Genomic DNA, 17,279 nt, shown 5'->3' on the forward strand with positions numbered 1-17,279 from the left:
CCACAGGAGATCGTGGGGCTCCGGCTGATTACACACCTGCAGAACTGAATGAATGGGTTTCCTCCCCCACCCGCGACTCTAAAGGATGACAGGAAAGAGACTCGCCTCTTCCTCAGTCCAAAAGCCCCAGGGGGAGAAACTCGCCGTTTCAAAGCACACGCTGCTGCTGGTGGTGGTGCCGCCGCCGCCACTTGCGAGCGAGTTCAGGGGCAGTTTCCTCCGCGGCTTTTTCATGACAGTTGTTGAGCTTGAACAAATGACTAGCCAATGCCCAGGTGGCGGGGAGCAGGCGGCTAGGCGAAGCAGCGCTTCCTCGCCCCCATCTCCGCTGGCTCTCTCCCGCGAATCGAGGATCCGACGGGGTTGCAGGAAACACAACCAAGATGGGAGGGTCTTCTTTAAATAATAACACGAATTTAAAATAACCTTGATAGGTAACTTAGCTGGAAGTCTCGATCGCCGACTGCGAATCACCAGGGACGAATCCTCCTCCTCATCTTAACACCCAGGGAGGTGGCTGGCTCCCCGCCTTCTTCGTGCCCGCCTCGGGGTTTTCTGCTCCGAGGACTGGATCCCCCCCCCCCGGACTTGGTTTTTGTTTTGCTTTGTTGGCGACCCGAGGCTACTTCAGGTCAGCTCCATGTCGGCGCCGCCGGCTTGTGCCGCCCGAGCGAAAGAGCTGCCCAGCCGCCTCTGGGAACGAGGGGAGCCGGGCGCGGAGCTGGCAGCGACGTGGCGCATGGCAAAGTTTCCCGGCTCACCTCCGGAGGAGTCCCCGAAGAAGCGCGCTCGGCAGAGGGCTGCTCCCCGCCGGGGCGAACGGCTCCCGCCTGGCTTCGCGACCCGGATCAGCGCAGAGATACAGCTTTGTGTATTTCATTGGTGTCAAGCTGCCGCCTCTTCTCTCTTGGTCAGCGCATAGCGAAGGGATTCGCCGCTTCCCGGTGCCAGGAGCCACGGACGTCTGGGCAATTCCTCCAGCTCCCTCTCCGCCGGCGTCCCCGCTCCCCTCGCTCTGGCTCCTTTTCCCTCTCGCCGACTCGGCCTGCCCCCCCCCCTCTCTCTCTCTCCGCGCCTTGCTGCTTCGACGCTCTTCTCTGTGCGAGAGCAGAAACTGCCCAGTCTCCAGCCTAAATGGGCATGTGCGAGTGCTGCGCACATGCCCATTAAGAACGTGAAGCCGGTGCCCTTAACCCTTTGCCCGGAGCTTGTCTCCGACTCCCCCTCTCCTTCGAAGGGGGCGCGACGAGGCGGGCGAGTTCGCGGGGTCGAGGAGCGCCGGCGCGGGCGCGCGCGCCTGGGTAGGTGGGCGGAAGGAGCAACTCAGCCCTCTGGAATCCCGCCAGGGAAAAGGAACCGTGAGGTCACTGGGATGAATGGAAATGCCCCAAAACAAGGGGCGGGACGAGAAGCCGTGGCGAAAGGGCAGCTCTCCCAGGAAAGGATGTGCAGAAAAGACCATCGAGTTTCAATGAAAGCCAGTTCTCCCCACAGGAGCATAGGGAGTTGCCTTATAGACCAAGCAAGGCCATTGATCCATCTCACTTAGTGCTGTCCGCACTGACCGGCAGCAGCGCTCCAGGGATTCAGATTCAGATTCACATTCCCAGTCCAATCTAGATGCGTCTGGAATTGAAATGGGGTACTGGGCTTAACCCCAGATATTGAATCTTGTGCCCAATTTCAGGTTAAAGGGAACCCTTAGCAATATGCCTTTGGTGGGCTCTGGGTTGGCCCAGTCCTCCCCACCAAGAGAAAGGAGTTGGCTCTTATATATTTCTAGAACATTTCCACCCTACCTCCCTGTGGCACTTTGCTCAGAAGTGTAAATTTGCTGTCATCCAGCTGTGCCCATTGTTCTTTCTCTGGGTGGTGCAGCAGTTAGGATTGGGCCCAAATACTAAGATTGGGAGAAGTTGGTTGTGCAAGTGGGCAGATGCAGCTGTTCATTCAAGGTCCTCCCTCTGGGCAGTGGGGTTTGGGCCTAGCATGTCTAGCAGTGGTCATCACTGCTTCTGTCCACTCTACCTGCTCACTCGCTGGGCTCAGCTCTCCTTGGCAAAGAGTGAATGAGCAAGCAGATTCTCCTCAGAAAGAGGGGAGGGCGTGGTATATGTCAGAAGCTGTGGCAGCCACTCCTTGTAATGACTGCTCTCTTAGGTCTTCCAGCCTTATTCTACATTGAGAGAAAGAGACAGTGAAAGTGGGTGTGATCTGAGCAGCAGGCCTGCTCAGCTGTGGCCCTTTCCCAAATTCTTACCGTGGCACCTTCTGGAGGGGGGAACACAAGTGAGAAGAATAAGAGGTGGCACCTTCTGGCACAAGCAGCCAACTCTCCCTGCTTGGATTCCTGCACTCCTCCCCTCTGTGTCCTGGGCATACCCAACCTGTTGCACCTCTGAGAGTCAGAGATCAGGTGAGCAACAATGGTAACTCCTCCTTGCAACCAACCACTTTTGTGGACACCTGGGCACCAGCTACCTTGCAACACTTTGCCATCCGACTGAGAGACGGAAGTGTGGCTATTGCTGTGCATGGCACAGAGGTGGGAAGGAACAAACAGAGAACAGGCTTTCCCTACACAATGGTGCCTAGACTTCTCGGTGCTGCTGCATCTCCTGAGTGATTGGGGCCTTCACAACTGCCTGATACTTCTAAGCTTTGATGCATCAGCTAAACCCCACTAGCATCAGTGATTCCTCTCAGTATGTACGGTAGTTCTGCCCTTTAGTACCTGGTTCTTGTTGTTGAACTTCTGGGTTCTACTACAAGAAATAGAGTATATCCTGCAAGCCTAAAGTCTGCTCATACTTGACATATAACTTAGGAAAGAAGGCCAGATAACATACAATATTTCTGGATTAGCTTCACTTCTTTCATGTTTTCCAGCATGGCAATTTCTACATGGCAATACTGGGATTTAGTTGCCCCTTTCCTGTTCTTTGTTTGCTGTTATTGTTGTTGTCGTTCAGTCTTGTCCGACTCTTCATGACCCCATTGCTGTTATTAGTGAACAACTAAAAAAAATAAAGTCTTTGTTCAAGCTGTCTTGTTGATCTAGTGGAGCATGACCAAACGTGCAGGCACATTTTGTCATAATATTTTATCAGTTTCAGCAAATACTAAATTCCACAATTGTCTTATAGGGAACTGGATCACCACATGTGTAGAAGTGTTCCAGTCTTGGGGTATGTAATCCAATATTTATTGGACTATATCTGTATTTCTGTGTGTGTGTGTGTACATACTTTCTGTGGGCTAATATGTCAAATAAGGTTTAATCTTAAAATTAATCTCTTGTATCTTAGGTACAATCTTAAATATACTTAATAGGGAGTAAATCCCACATAATTCAATTATTTTACTCTGAGAACATAATGGATTTCATTAGTAAATAATTTTTAAATAGGCTCTATGGCTTTATAGGATTGCTATTTTTTTTACTTAAGGAAATATAAAGACTTTTGTATGGAAGATCTTTAAAAGTAATTAAATATTTTAGAGATTTCTGTTAATTCCAGATCTATCTCCAGATTGCTTGCTTGCAAATGATGGATGTAGTTGGTAGCTCTAGTTATCAGTCAGTAAGCTCAAAGAGCATGATATAAGAATTGAAGATGGATTTGAAAAAAGTTAACTAGCAGAATTATCAGTATTCAAATAACTGATGAGAAATAGATTAATTTAGATTTGATAAATATAAGATAAGGCTAAAGTAAGAAAATTAACTTGAAACTCAGAAGTATGAAAATTGCACAGAAAATAGCAATGGAGATTTCAGTTTAATATACATACAAATAAAATAGGAATATACTAATATATGATAATTATAATATTTGTAAGATGCTTTCATTGAAGACAGCCTATGTGACACTAGAGTGCCACTGTCTCATACGTGGAATCTAACTTGTAGCACACATTTAAAATATAATAAATAAATAAAACAAGATTAGCTATCTTTCTCTATTTCTTCCACTAGCCTAGTCTTCACCATCCTGGTGCCCTCTAGATGTTTTGGACTACAGTTCCTATGACACACAGCCAGCAAAGTGCTGACTGGGGCTGATGGGTACTGTAGTTCATAATATCTGGAAGGTATCAGGTTGGCAAAGGTGGCATTAGGTTTTTTCTTAGGATGCGTAATCATTTTTTTTACTATGGCACCAGATTTTGGAACAGTCCCATGAGAGGTGTACCGGACCCTTTTCTTCTTACTTTTTGACAGGCAGCAAAAACATTTTTATTCCAGTAGACCCTGCCAAGTATGTTGCTCTTAATGAAAATTTGACTGCACTTCTACATTTGCAGATTTTTGTGTTTTTTTAACATTTGATATAATTTTATTCTTGTTTTATTGTTAATTTGTACCTTTCTGAATTGTAAGCCCCCTTATTCTTGATAAAAGTGGAAGTATCAGTATCAGAAGTATCAGTATCATAAATGAATACATTTCATGAAAACAGTCTTAAGTGCCTGTTACTGTTACATTCTCCCCTTTCCCCAAGTTAATCTGTTTTGCTTGTCTCAGGGAAACATTTTGTGTACCGGTGATACTATATAAGTAAACTTTGACGGTTTCCGTTACAAATTTCACACTCTGTAGTTTGTCTAATTTGGATCCAAAGGTTTCATTCTTCTGATGGATGAAAGTCTTTGTGTTGGAGGAAGGAAACCTTTGGACCTGACAAGCGATGGAGAATGAAGAGAAATTCAATTCAGTTCACATTGTAACATGAACCTACTTTATTTACACATCGAGAAATAATACATGCCCCCCAATACAGCTGTCCTTGAAAATCTGCAGTTTTCCAAATTTTGTAATGCAGTTCTCCAACCTAAACAAGTTACAAAAATGTGTGTATTAAGAGAAAATTGTGCATATTAGTGGAAACAGAGCACAGTGAATGCTCTCTCTCTCTCTGTGTGTTGGTACATTCTACCTTCACACATTGATACTGGCAAGCCCTACTCTCTGCAAATGTGTCTGATGGCCAAGTGAAGAGGCCATACACATGTACTCACATATGGTTGCGGAGCGCATGACCAGCAGAATATGTGTTTCAGGGAACATGTGGAATGAACTTGCCCATTACCCAATCTGTTCGTGCATAAACTAAGATGAGATCAGCACACCATCAAAAACCCAATATTTAAGTTATAAGTATTGACTCTTATAAACAAACACAGCATCATTACGAATCATAGAGAAGGAATTTGGTACATTTTAGAGGGCTGACCCATGTGTTCTGTGAAATGATTTGAAGAAAAAATACAAAAGTCCAAAGAAGCATGATTGATAACACTGACCGAAATCCAGTTTCTGTATGGTTTCCTGAACCATCACATGACCACCTCTGTGTGTGCTGAATGACAGCCTGGGTGTGCTGAAGTGGTTGTGTGAATGTATCATTAGCATGATTGGGCTCCAACCCCTTTATTGTACTTCACTTTTATCATCTCTGGGAAAGGCAAAGTGTGCTAATGTAATCACATCTTAAGAGTCGCATGCTTCAGAGACTCACTCCACAGAATATTATATCAGCAAAGCACTAGAACGTATGAAACACGTATAGCTAACCGTGGTTGTTCAAAATGTGATGGGAGACACGGCAGAAAGCATTTGTTCTCCTGCATGTTTACTTGGAAATAAGTCCCATTGAGTTCAATGGGTGATGCGCCTTAGAAAGCATATAGAGATTTGAATTCCGCGGGGCCTATAATAAGGAAAGATTACTTCACTAAGGATATATGACAAGAAGGAGAATAGGATGTGGGGGGTGAGGAGACAGGAGAGGGAATAATAGAAAATAAAGAAAACAAAGCTTTTATGGAGACAGGTAAGGGAGGAAAAATGGAGAGACGGCAGCAGGTCTGTTCCATAATTGTTCCTATGGACATGGTGGATCCATCTGTCATTCCTTCCCCAGGGTTCTTCCAACAATACGACACTGAGAGCCACTGTTGTAAACAAATGAAACCATTATTATTACCAAGTACGCTAACATAGATTTGTCTCAGCAAATTAAAGCGCAACATATTGCATGTCAGATCCAGTGCCCATTAAAGCCATTCACAAAATATCCAGTGATTTGAGTGGCACAGCTTTTGCTCCGGTATGGAAAAAAAATTGTTTCCTCATTAGACGATTCTTTGCACCTATTGAACAGAGGTCTAATAGCCAATCAGTTTCTCAATTGCCAGGTTCTGATGTTCAGCGTTAGATAACCTCAGTGTATCAATTTTCATAATTAATTCATAGTTAATTCTCATTACCACTGTATCAATATGCTAATTCCTCTCAATAAATTTCCAATTAACATTCACAGGCTTGGATGCTAATGAGCAAGATGTGGAAAGATGCAGTCACAGAAGTCAAGGGTATATGTCTTTGTTTTCCTTTTCAGAAATGCAAGTGGCAGGATCATTGTCTTAGAATGCATTTAGCATTTGTCACTCTATACAGTTTATGGGTTAAATTAATATTGTGCTTAAATAAAAATGACATGTTGCTGAATATGCAGCTGTTAATTAACATAGCGCATATGACTAGGTTTGAGGGTAATTGCTATGTTTTTAGGAACAAAAGCAATTGCTCCAGTTGTCGTTCCAATGAATTCAAGAAACTAAAGGTTTTGGCTAGCAGTTAACGGGAAGGTCAGACTAGTAGTCCATCTAGCCCAGGAGTCAACAACCTTTTTCAGCCATGGGCCAGTCCACCATCCCTCAGACCATGTGGTGCGACAGACTACCGTATATTTTTTTGGGGGGGGGAATGAAAGAGTTCCTATGCCCCACAAATAACCCAGAGATGCATTTTAAATAAAAGCACACATTCTACTCATGTAAAAACATGCTGATTCCCGGACCGTCCATGGGCCGGATTGAGAAGGCGATTGGGCCGCATCCGGCCCCTGGACCTTAGGTTGCCTACCCCTGATCTAGCCCACAGTTTCCCAAACATGGGTCTCCAGCTGTTTTTGGACTACAACTCCCATCATCCCTTGCTAGCAGGACCAGTAGTCCCAAAACAGCTAGAGACCCAAGTTTGGGAAACTCTGATCTAGCCCAATATTGTCTGCTCTGCTGGCAGCAGCTCTCTGGGTTCTGAAGCAAAGGTCTTTACCATCATCTGCTGTTTGTGCCAGACAGACAGTAGGACTTGAACCCGAGACCTCTGTGGCATGCAAAGCCTGTGCTCTATCACTCAGCCACGATCTGTCCTCCTAACACATTCCTATGTACAAACAGGGTTCAGAATCATCCAACTAGCATAAGGCTGTCATAGAGGATAAGGCTATCAATGATGGTCATGATGGCTATCTTCTACCTCTGCTGTAGAAGGGAGTATCCCTCTGTATACCAACTGCTGCAAATCACAAGGCATGGACTTTGGTACAGTGGTACCTCGGGCTAAGAACTTAATTTGTTCTGGAGGTCCGTTCTTAACCTGAAACTGTTCTTAACACGAGGTACAACTTAGGCTAATGGGGCCTCCTGCTGCCACTGCATCACCCATGTGCAATTTTTGTTCTCATCCTGGGGCAACGTTCTTAACCCGAGGTACTATTTCTGGGTAAGCGGAGTCTGTAACCTGAAGCATCTGTAACCCAAGGTGCCACTGTGATCTATTGTTATATGGCAGCCTGTGCAAGACCAAAAGTTGGTGCCCCCAAATGTATCTTCTCAATTATGGATCTTCTCAATTTTGCAACTCCTCGGCTCAGCACACTGTGTGGGAAATCCACCCGCACCATCCTAAATCCAGTACTGCTTCAGTGTGAACCCTTGTATTAAGATGAGGATAGCATGTATACAAAAAGAATCATAGAAAGAGACTTGTTTGTCTTCATTGTGCTTTGCATGTTGCCCGCGAGGAAGCAAAACTCCTGTGTGGATAATTCTACAGGATTCCTTCTTTGCCCATGTCTAGGTATGCACATAGCAGGTCAATGGATCTGCCCTTCTTTTTCTGCATGTGGTGGAATCTTGTAGGAGGCTTACAGGTGTTTGGTGCATGGCGCTTGCCAACTGCACAGGCAAGAGACTCAGTGCCTGAGGGAGAAAAATCTAGTTCCTTCCTTTGTGAACTAGTCTTATGAGGTGGGCTAGGGAAAGAAAATATATGAGGGAAAATCTACTTTACATTTTGCAACAAAATAGCTAGCCTGTTCATGGTTTATCTGTGGGGTCTTGAGTCCTATAAGTAAGTGTTTCCCAACCTTGGGCCTCCAGCTGTTTTTGAACTACAATTCCCATCATCCCTGACCACTGGTCTTGCTAGCTAGGGATGATGGGAGTTGTAGTCCAAAAACAGCTGGAGGCCCAAGGTTCGGAAACACTGCTATAAGTAACCCGGGGACGTAATGGCAGTAACAGGAAACAGAAAGTATCATTAATATGAACTTCCTCAAACTTGGTTCCATTGTGTCAATGTTACTTCTTGTTACCTGTCAAATCTTGTCCCTGCCAGGTCCTTCATATAACAAGTAGCAGATACCAAGAAAGGTACTCAGATTTGGAGACTATATTTAAATTTAACTGATTTAATAAATTACTTAAAAGCAAGGTGGTTAATAAACAGAAAGTCTTTAAATGGCAATGGAGTTTTTAACTTCCAGAAAGAAAGAAAAAGATTCCTATTACTTATTCATTGTATTGCTTAGCAGATGCACACAATGTTTTACAAAACACATAATGACATCTCCTGTTCCTAGAGACCTTACAAACCTAATTAAGAACATGCAGAGATGGCAGTGCAGTGAGATGAGGGGAATGGGAAGAAGAAGTCTGACAGTATGAAACGTGGCAAAGGATGGAAGGCAAGCAGTAAATAATGCAAAATAAGGGAAGCTGAAATGATTTCACCACAAGTGAAGCATCACCAGATGTTATTTAATTTATATTATTTCATTTCTAGACTGTTCTTCAACCAAGTCTTCTGGGTGATTTAAAATGATCAATAAGATACAGAAATGCAATCCAATCTTATTAAAACTATCACAATGCAAATAACAGAAAACCTAGAAAGCAGCATAAAAGCAGCACAAGATCAGCAGAAAAACAGACTAGCAAGATCAATATTAAAAACCAGTAAGGGAGAAAAGCAATTAGTGGTCATATCTTAATTGCACTAAAAACATATAATTAAAAGGCCTGGGAAAATAAAAAGGTCTTCCCTTGGTGTTGAAAAGACAGGAATCCAGGCATGTGAGTTGAATTGCTTATAAGGCCTTCTTATGTTACTTTTTCCCTTATGGGAATGGCTTGAGTGACATAGCTCTTGGTGTTTTTTTAATATTAATTAATTAATTGATTTTATTTATTTATACATTGCCTTTCATCCAAAGATCACAGGGCAGTTTACAGTATAAAAACACAAAATACAGAACATAACAACAGCAGCAACAAAATACCCTACCCCCATAGTATTAGGAGAAGTAACACAATAAGGAAGTGTAGATAAGTAAGTGTGGTGATGCATATCTTGAAGAGAATAATGTTACGGCTGGGCTGTGCAAAAATGGCCTCTTGAAAATGCCCCTTATTTGTGGGCAGAGAAACCGAGGGGACCATTTTGCTGAAGAACAATTTATCCATCAGTTTCTTGAGGGTGGGGCTTACCAGCAGCAGCATTAGTAGCACAACCTCTTTCATTTCCTCTCCTCCCCTGTCCCAAGTTTTATTTCATTTTTCTGCTACATGCAGCAGCGACAGCAGCAACTCTGTGGGCAGCTTGGCCACCATTTTGCAACGTGCCATATTTAGCATTGTTCTAGGGCGTTATGCAGGAGAAAATGGCAGCTGCCACAAAAAGTGATGGAAAATATTTGGAGAAATTTCTGCAAAGTACCTTTATTTTTCTGGGGGCGATGAGCAAAAGAAGAACTTCACAATTTTTCTCAGGAAAAAAAAGCCACCTGAGAAATTTTAGTTCAGCTCTAGTTAAGGAAGTTGAATACTTTTGAGAACTCAGGACTGTTGAGAAGTTTTTTGGGCACTGAAATTCCCCTGTCTCTTCAACTTCCATCAGGATTGCTAAGAGATCAGAGAAAAGGTTAGACTGTACAATGCAGCAGCCTGCAGAAAATACACCACGTCTGCCTTTTTTCTGTTTCTGACTAGAAAGCATTGTCTGCTCAGACAAAACGCCTATGACTACCTTCCATTTTGTAAACTTGGCACACATTCAAGTAGGGCCAGACACTCTAGTTTGATAAACCTTTTTGTGGATATTAGGCCGGTTGGTAGGGCCAGATTTCTACTTTATCGCAATTGAAAAACTGGTTTGAGCTTTAGGGACAATGAGGAATGGTGGGAGGCTCCCGCTGGAAGACCCCCTAGGGAAGCCTCGGAAGAGGAAGGCTTGGAATCAGGGGACTGGCAGTGGGACACAGAAGACAGGTCAGAGATTGAAGGGCAAGCAGTATGGTTGGATGCCAAACAAGCAACAGGCTTGAATGAGAGGAAGAAGAGAAGCTGTGGGGGCTGAAGCTGTAACAGATTCACAGGAGCCTGCCAGTTCTGCTGTGTTCAGCTCCCCTTTCCACTTGTTTCCAAGGGCTGAGAGATTTTTGCACGTAGCAGAACAAAAAGCACAGATAGTGCAGCCCTCACCCTGCCCCGGCAGAGTTTAAGATTGCAGGGAAAACAGCCGGATGGAGAGGAAACTTAGAGGGAAGTGGAAGGCCCAGATGGTCAGTTCTGGCAACAGTTTTACTGGAGCCAGTCTCGCCGTGGTTTCTCTGCTTGTATTCTGTTTCCTTGAATAAAGAATCAACTTTACAGCTCGTCTCTGAGTCTCCATGTTGACCTGCAGCTGAACCAGCCCTGACAGTAGTGAATAGTGGATCAGTTAGGAAATAAAAAAATTCCTTCCAGTAGCACCTTAGAGACCAACTAAGTTTGCTATTGGTATAAGCTTTTGTGTGCATGCATACTTCTTCAGATACATGCACACGAAAACTCATACCAATAACAAACTTAGCTGGTCTCTAAGGTGCTACTGGAAGGAATATTTTATTTTGTTTCAACTGCAGCAGACCAACACGGCTACTTACCTGTAACTAGTTGGGAAATATTTAGATTCTGGACTCAGTGGTCATACTGGAGCAGTGGTGAGACTCTTTAGAGCAGGTGTGGGGAATCTTTGGCCATGATGTTCCAGATAAAATACAGCTCCTATCATCCCAAGGAAATAACCAATAACCAGGGATGATGGGAGTTGTAGTTCATCAATATCTTGAAGGCCCAAGGTTTTCCAAGCCTACTTTATATAGTGTTGTACATATGTGTTGAGCTGTCCCTGCTGGGCTTGAGGGCCCTCCTCATTCTGCTGAGTGGGGCCTTGGACTTCCGCGCTAAAATCCTCCCCTGACAGCACCATTGTTAGCAAAATGCACCTTGTGAACTGCCCCAAGTGAGGAGTGCAGTCCTTTGCCTGTGCTTGTGACACAAGGACCTTGCCCTCCCTCAAAGCAGCATCAGTGAGATTAACTTGCTCTATTCTCCACTGAGAGCCAGTGTGGTGCAGTGGTTAAGAGCGGTAGTCTCGTAATCTGGGGAACTGGGTTCGTGTCTCCGCTCCTCCACATGCAGCTGCTGGGTGATCTTGGGCCAGTCACACTTCTCTGAAGTCTCTCAGCCCCACTCATCTCACAGAGTGTTTGTTGTGGGGTAGGAAGGAAAAGGAGATTGTTAGCCGCTTTGAGACTCCTTCGGGTAGTGATAAAGCGAGATATCAAATCCAAACTCTTCTTCTTCTAGTTTTAGGAGGTTGATTAGGGTCACTGAGGGTCACCCAACAAGCTTCATAGCCAACAACAACAGTGATATTGTTAGCTGCTTGGGACTAGTTTTTCTTAGTGGGAAGGAAGGCAGCATATAAATCTGTTGAATATATACAAAAATAAATAAAGCAAAGCAAAAGGTGATCAAGGATCTGCATTTGGTTTTCCCACACTTACATGCATATTACCATGCATATTGGCAGGTGAAGTAGAGATGGCCCTCTTGGAATATCTCGCTATTACGATGATAATATATTTATTTATACCCCATCTTTTCTTTTCCGTGAGGAAACTCAAGTCTATAATCATATAGACAAAACTTATGTGGCCATACCAGACCACCCCCCTCCAAACTTTTTTGCTCAGCTAGGCTACGTGAAGGGTTTTGTTTTGTTTGAGGTTTTTCTGCGGTAGAAGAGGTTCCAGACCAGTGTTTTTAAAAGGCAATTGAGATGCTGATAGCAGAGCAAAAGCTATAAAGTTAACACCCATGGATGATGAATGTGGAGCATTCACACCTTTTTGTCTTATTCAGCATGCAATTAACACATAAAATGGAACAAGGGCTCTCATACCTCTTTGTGAAGTAGCTCATGCCTCAATAGGCAGGTTATCACTCAGTTGTTTCTGCACTCATTTGTGATCTTGTGGCACTCCTGAGGTGAGTGACTATTATAAATATGTGCAAACACCATAGATTTTCATTTTTATCTTTCTTTTATATTTAAAAGGGCTGCATTTGATGCAGTAAATGCTGTTTTTTTTTAACATGGGATAATTATCCTGATTTCTAGTTTCTGGATTTATTTTATATATGTATTAGAATCCACCTTTAGGGTGCTTCCCCTCCTAAGGCAGCTTATAAAGCATTCAGGAAAATGACAGTGATAAGATATCAAGTCATTAAAACAATAACATAAAGCAATATTAAGTACCTTTAAAATAACGGCAATGCATAAAATTATGAAGAAAACAAAGTACCGTTAAAACACCCAAAAGCAAAATGGGATTTTTAAGAAGTTTTCAATGCTGATTAAAAATACAGTGGTGTGTTTGGGTTTTATACAGGTTTCTAAGCATTTTTTGATATGTTGTTTTTTAATGAAATGGGATCCTTTGGGTGGAAGGGTTACGGTTATAGACAGATGTATGCAACCAAACTATACCATACCACTCATGCCAGGACTTCCGCTTGTACAACTTCCCCTCTGTCTCCTTACCCCCAATCTGTTCCAGGGGTTCTCCCAACACTCTACAGCAGAATTGGAGCAGGGTGGGGAGAGGAAAGGTGAAGGTGGTTTCATTGCACAAGTGGAAGTTCTTGCACAAGTACAATGTTTTTGTTGAAAATAACCCAATAAGTAAAAGTAACCAAAGACTCCTTTTCCTCTACTTCTCTATTGTTTCATGAATGGGGGGAGCACAAATCAATCTTGGGCCACCAGCAAGTGTCCTGGGCTACCCGCTGTTCAGTCAGGAAATTCCAGTTCGTAGTTCGCACTCTGAAACAAAGCAATTATGTTCACATTTAGAAGTGCAGCAGTGAAGGGCAAGTACCTATGATAAGGAAAGGATTTGTCCTCAGATATAGTTCTGTAAATGCTAACTAGAAGTTTCTTGTTACTGTGGAAATTCCCATGCTCCCTTGTGGCTTCAATCACAGATGTTCTTTCTAGAATGATTATTTTGGAAGGAAGACGATGAGGATGTCTGAAACTTAACACTGATCTTTACTGCAAAGTTGGAAGAGTATGTCCCAAACTGAGAACATTGGCACTTTTCCATGAGTGAAATGCAATTGGCATAAAATTTGCATGTGCCCAGTGGATTTTACTCATCCTTTCACACCTCCATTGTACTACTTTAATGACTTTTGAAGCTTGAAAATGTTACCATGTATTGTGTGGGCATTTCATTTTTCAGAAATTTGCTATTTAAGCATATCTCCATTCCTGCATGCAGATGCTGATTCCTAAACAGTGAAATCAAGCCTCTGTATGGGGATGCATACCATACATACTATGAGGATGGTGGATGAATGCAGGGAAACTGCAGTGTTTAACGTGCTGCATTCTTTTACTTCACCTATTCCAGGGTTGAATATGTTTTCCTGACAGTCATCCAAAAGAGGGTGCAGTACTGATATCTCTCAAATCAATCTTTCTGCGTGTTCAGAAGTAGGCTTCTGAGATCATGTTAGAAATTATTGGATTTAGAATCAAGATAATCAAGTTATCTTTCCATTTACCTTGTTTCTCAACCTTTCAGGCACAATGGCATCACATTTTTAAATCTTTATAGCTGATGTCACGATGGCTAGAGAAATTTTTGGGGGTGGAAAGCTGAGGTTCTGAGAAGAAAGTGCTGTCTGCAAACAAATGTTCATCAAAAATGTACCCACTATACATTTATGAAGGTCCTATAAGAGAAGAATCTAGCCGCTGCTCATCACTTTAGTTTTGTATTTTCCCACCCTTGTTTTGCCATCTGCTCCTACTACAAGTCCTTTGGGATCATACACCATTCGAGACTCTAACTTAGTTGGCCTTGCTGGCTGGCTCTGATAAGATGGCTGCATTCCTTTCTGGGACACCTTTCTAGGGACACATGCTGCTGGGGGCAAAAATGGGCATAGTAATGATGTAAATCTCATATTTGTATAGAAAGCTAGTTTCTATACACACTGACACTATCCTCCAGACAGATAGGCAAGAGACCTTGGGCCCTTCCAGATGTCCTTTCTGTTGCACATTCATGGTGACTTGTGCTTGTGATGCTATCAGGGTGGTCACATGCAAACCTGAGCCTGCAGAAGCTTTTGGGGCGTCATTCTGTTTCATTTCCATTCTGTGTATATACCATAACTTCCAGATGAATTCCTACAATTTCTTTTTTTAACCACCCCAATCCTCTAGTTTATTTTTGTTCCACTTTTGTTGTGCTATAGCCCCTCTGAGCAGCAATAATGTGGTAGCACTGGGGAAACATCTCAGAACAAACTGAAGGAGAATGAATCCACCACTAATGCACTATTACTGGGTCAAGAACATGTTGCAAAATACATCTGCAGTAAAACACCAATGTGGAGGGGCCCATTATCAGAGGGCATATTCCAGGCAGACAAAAACACTCTCTGTGTGAAGCAGGGCCTCTGGGGAGCAGTGGCGTAGCGTGGGTTGTCAGCACCCGGAGCAAGGCAAGTAATTTGCGCCCCCTAACCCGTGGATTTGCGCCCCCTAACCCGTGGATTTGCGCCCCCTAACCCTAACCCCCAGATGTTGCGCCCGGTGCGGCCGGCTCCCCCTGCACCCCCCACGATACGCCACTGCTGGGGAGTGCTATGAGGACCAGATAGAGAGATCCATAGGGCTGTATTTGCAACCACCCTGGAAAAAAGGGATGTCCCATTTTTTCTCGCAAGAGGACAACAGCCAAAATGGCTGCCACAGCCTTGCATAATTTTGGGCTGCACTTTTTTGGGCATGGCACTCAAAAACACATGTTTTGGGGTGCTGCAGAAGATTGCTGTCCCCCAAAGCGATCCTTTCTGTGAACCGCTCCAGGTATAGGGCATTATATAAACTCAATAAATAATAATAATAAAAATATTTTCGGGGGCCATGCTCTTGTGCAGGTCACATGACTCACATGGGAGTGCAGCCGCAGAAGATGGTGTCCTGGTTTGGGTTCGCTTCATACTGGAAGTTATGTACTTGGCCCTCCAGGCCTGAGGTTTCCTATCCCTGGCTTAATGACTGTGTTAGGCCTTACACACTTTCTGTCATCATCATCATCATCGCTTTATTTGTATGCCACCTTTCCATAGTTAAAACAATGCTCAAGGTGGCTTCCAACATGACAAGATTTACATAATTACAAATATAACAGAAGTCATCAACAATAAGTAAAACACATCAAAAAGTACACAACCAAATGGAAAACAATTTCCACATAAATCAAAATCTAACACTAAGAATAGAACATTAATATCACAGTTTAAAATGATATAGGTAAAAAACCCCCAGCAATTTATAAACGAAACAAAAAACGGCCCTCTCTGCTCAGAAGCAGCAACGGCAGCAGTCCTTTATGGAACCTGTCAGGCCCCGCCCCAAGCCAGGTGGAGAGAAGCAGGGCAGGGCCCTTCAGGCTCCCAGCAGGTCAGTCTTTGTCAATTGGGTGGACACCTGCATTGAAAAGCCATTAGAAGGAACACACCATATTTTTAACAGACATATACCGGTAGTGTATCACATTGTGTTAGGTAAGCCTCTGGCCTGGGGATCTGTTATGCCTCTTCAGAATGCTATCCAGATGTACGCTGGGCCACTTCAAGGCCCCTCCTGCTCACCATTCTCATCTTTCATTATTTTAGAAGTAGACTAGGACTAGGACAGGACATCTCTTCCAATACAAGCCCCCTCACAGAGAGAGCTGTTTCCACCACATAGGACACAAGGCTACCCAAATCACAGGCCCCCTTTGCTCTGATGTTAGCAGTCCTGTTTTCACTGTTCGAGTTTATCTGGGTCTTCCATGCCTCCCCTGCAACCCCAACCCAGCAACAGGCAAATTAAAAATTGCACTTGCAACCTTTTATTTGAGTGGGAGAAATGAAAGACCTCCTGTCACTCTCCACCCTCACCCCACACACTAAAATAAAGATGATTCTCTGAAAAAGGCTTTCTATCCTGCAGCTAGTTCTGCAATACGGTATACAAAACCTTAGCTGTCCCACTTTGGTTTCTCCCCTTTTCCCATTTAAATAAGTATATAAAAAGACAGCCAGCACCTGCTTCTTTATTGGGTACCGCTGGTAGTCATTCATTGGCAGCTCTTTAATGATTCAGGGTGATTACTAAGGGAAAGTAGCTGTGACTTATCTGTTATGGAATACGGTTGTGTGGTGTGTGTTTGTTGGCAAAGAATGCCCTAGGTGGTGAGAAATGCCGTTTCACGGTCTGTCTCCGAGACAGTCCATTAGCTGCTTCTCTGACAGCAACCATGCTAAAATTGGATTGGAGATCCTTTGATTGCACCACTAACACAGGCGGATTGGAAAAGCAGACCAGAAGCAGACCATTGTAATGGGACTTCAGTGCATTGGTCGCAAGTGATTACATTTGCTAACATGCCGGCATAGAAAGCACACTTGGGCTTACGTGTGGATTATTTTTTAGTGGCTTTTACGCATCTGCCACCGTGTCAATATAGAAAGAAGCTGCTGGTACCCTGATCATTACTTACTAAGTCTCAGGGTTCTCAAAATGTGAGCTGATCTTCCTATGGAACTTTGAAAAGTTAGAAAACGACGGCATGAACATTTTCATTCCTTCTCACCCTTACACCCAATCCTAGCCGACGCAATGGCACATCTTTCCTGAATAGTGGCCTTTCCTCCCTCCACAGGGAGGACATTCCCAAATCTGCCCCAGAAGGTTAACAGATTTAAGGGGTGGGCAGGACTAGAAGAGGGGGAGAATGTGCCCTGGT

General features: G+C 43.7%; 1 long non-coding RNA gene across 1 annotated transcript; it reads left to right on the plus strand.

Annotated features, from left to right (window-relative positions):
* The first annotated feature begins 1,247 nt into the window (after positions 1-1,247).
* On the plus strand, positions 1,248-7,907 carry LOC309340402. Its single transcript, XR_014155975.1, has 3 exons — positions 1,248-1,301; positions 3,147-3,188; positions 6,327-7,907. It is a non-coding gene; the product is annotated as an uncharacterized lncRNA (long non-coding RNA).
* The last annotated feature ends 9,372 nt before the right edge of the window (positions 7,908-17,279 follow it).

This window comes from Podarcis erhardii (genome assembly GCF_964252035.2).
Source record: "Podarcis erhardii genome assembly, chromosome: 4".
Classification (NCBI taxonomy): Eukaryota; Metazoa; Chordata; class Lepidosauria; order Squamata; family Lacertidae; genus Podarcis; species Podarcis erhardii.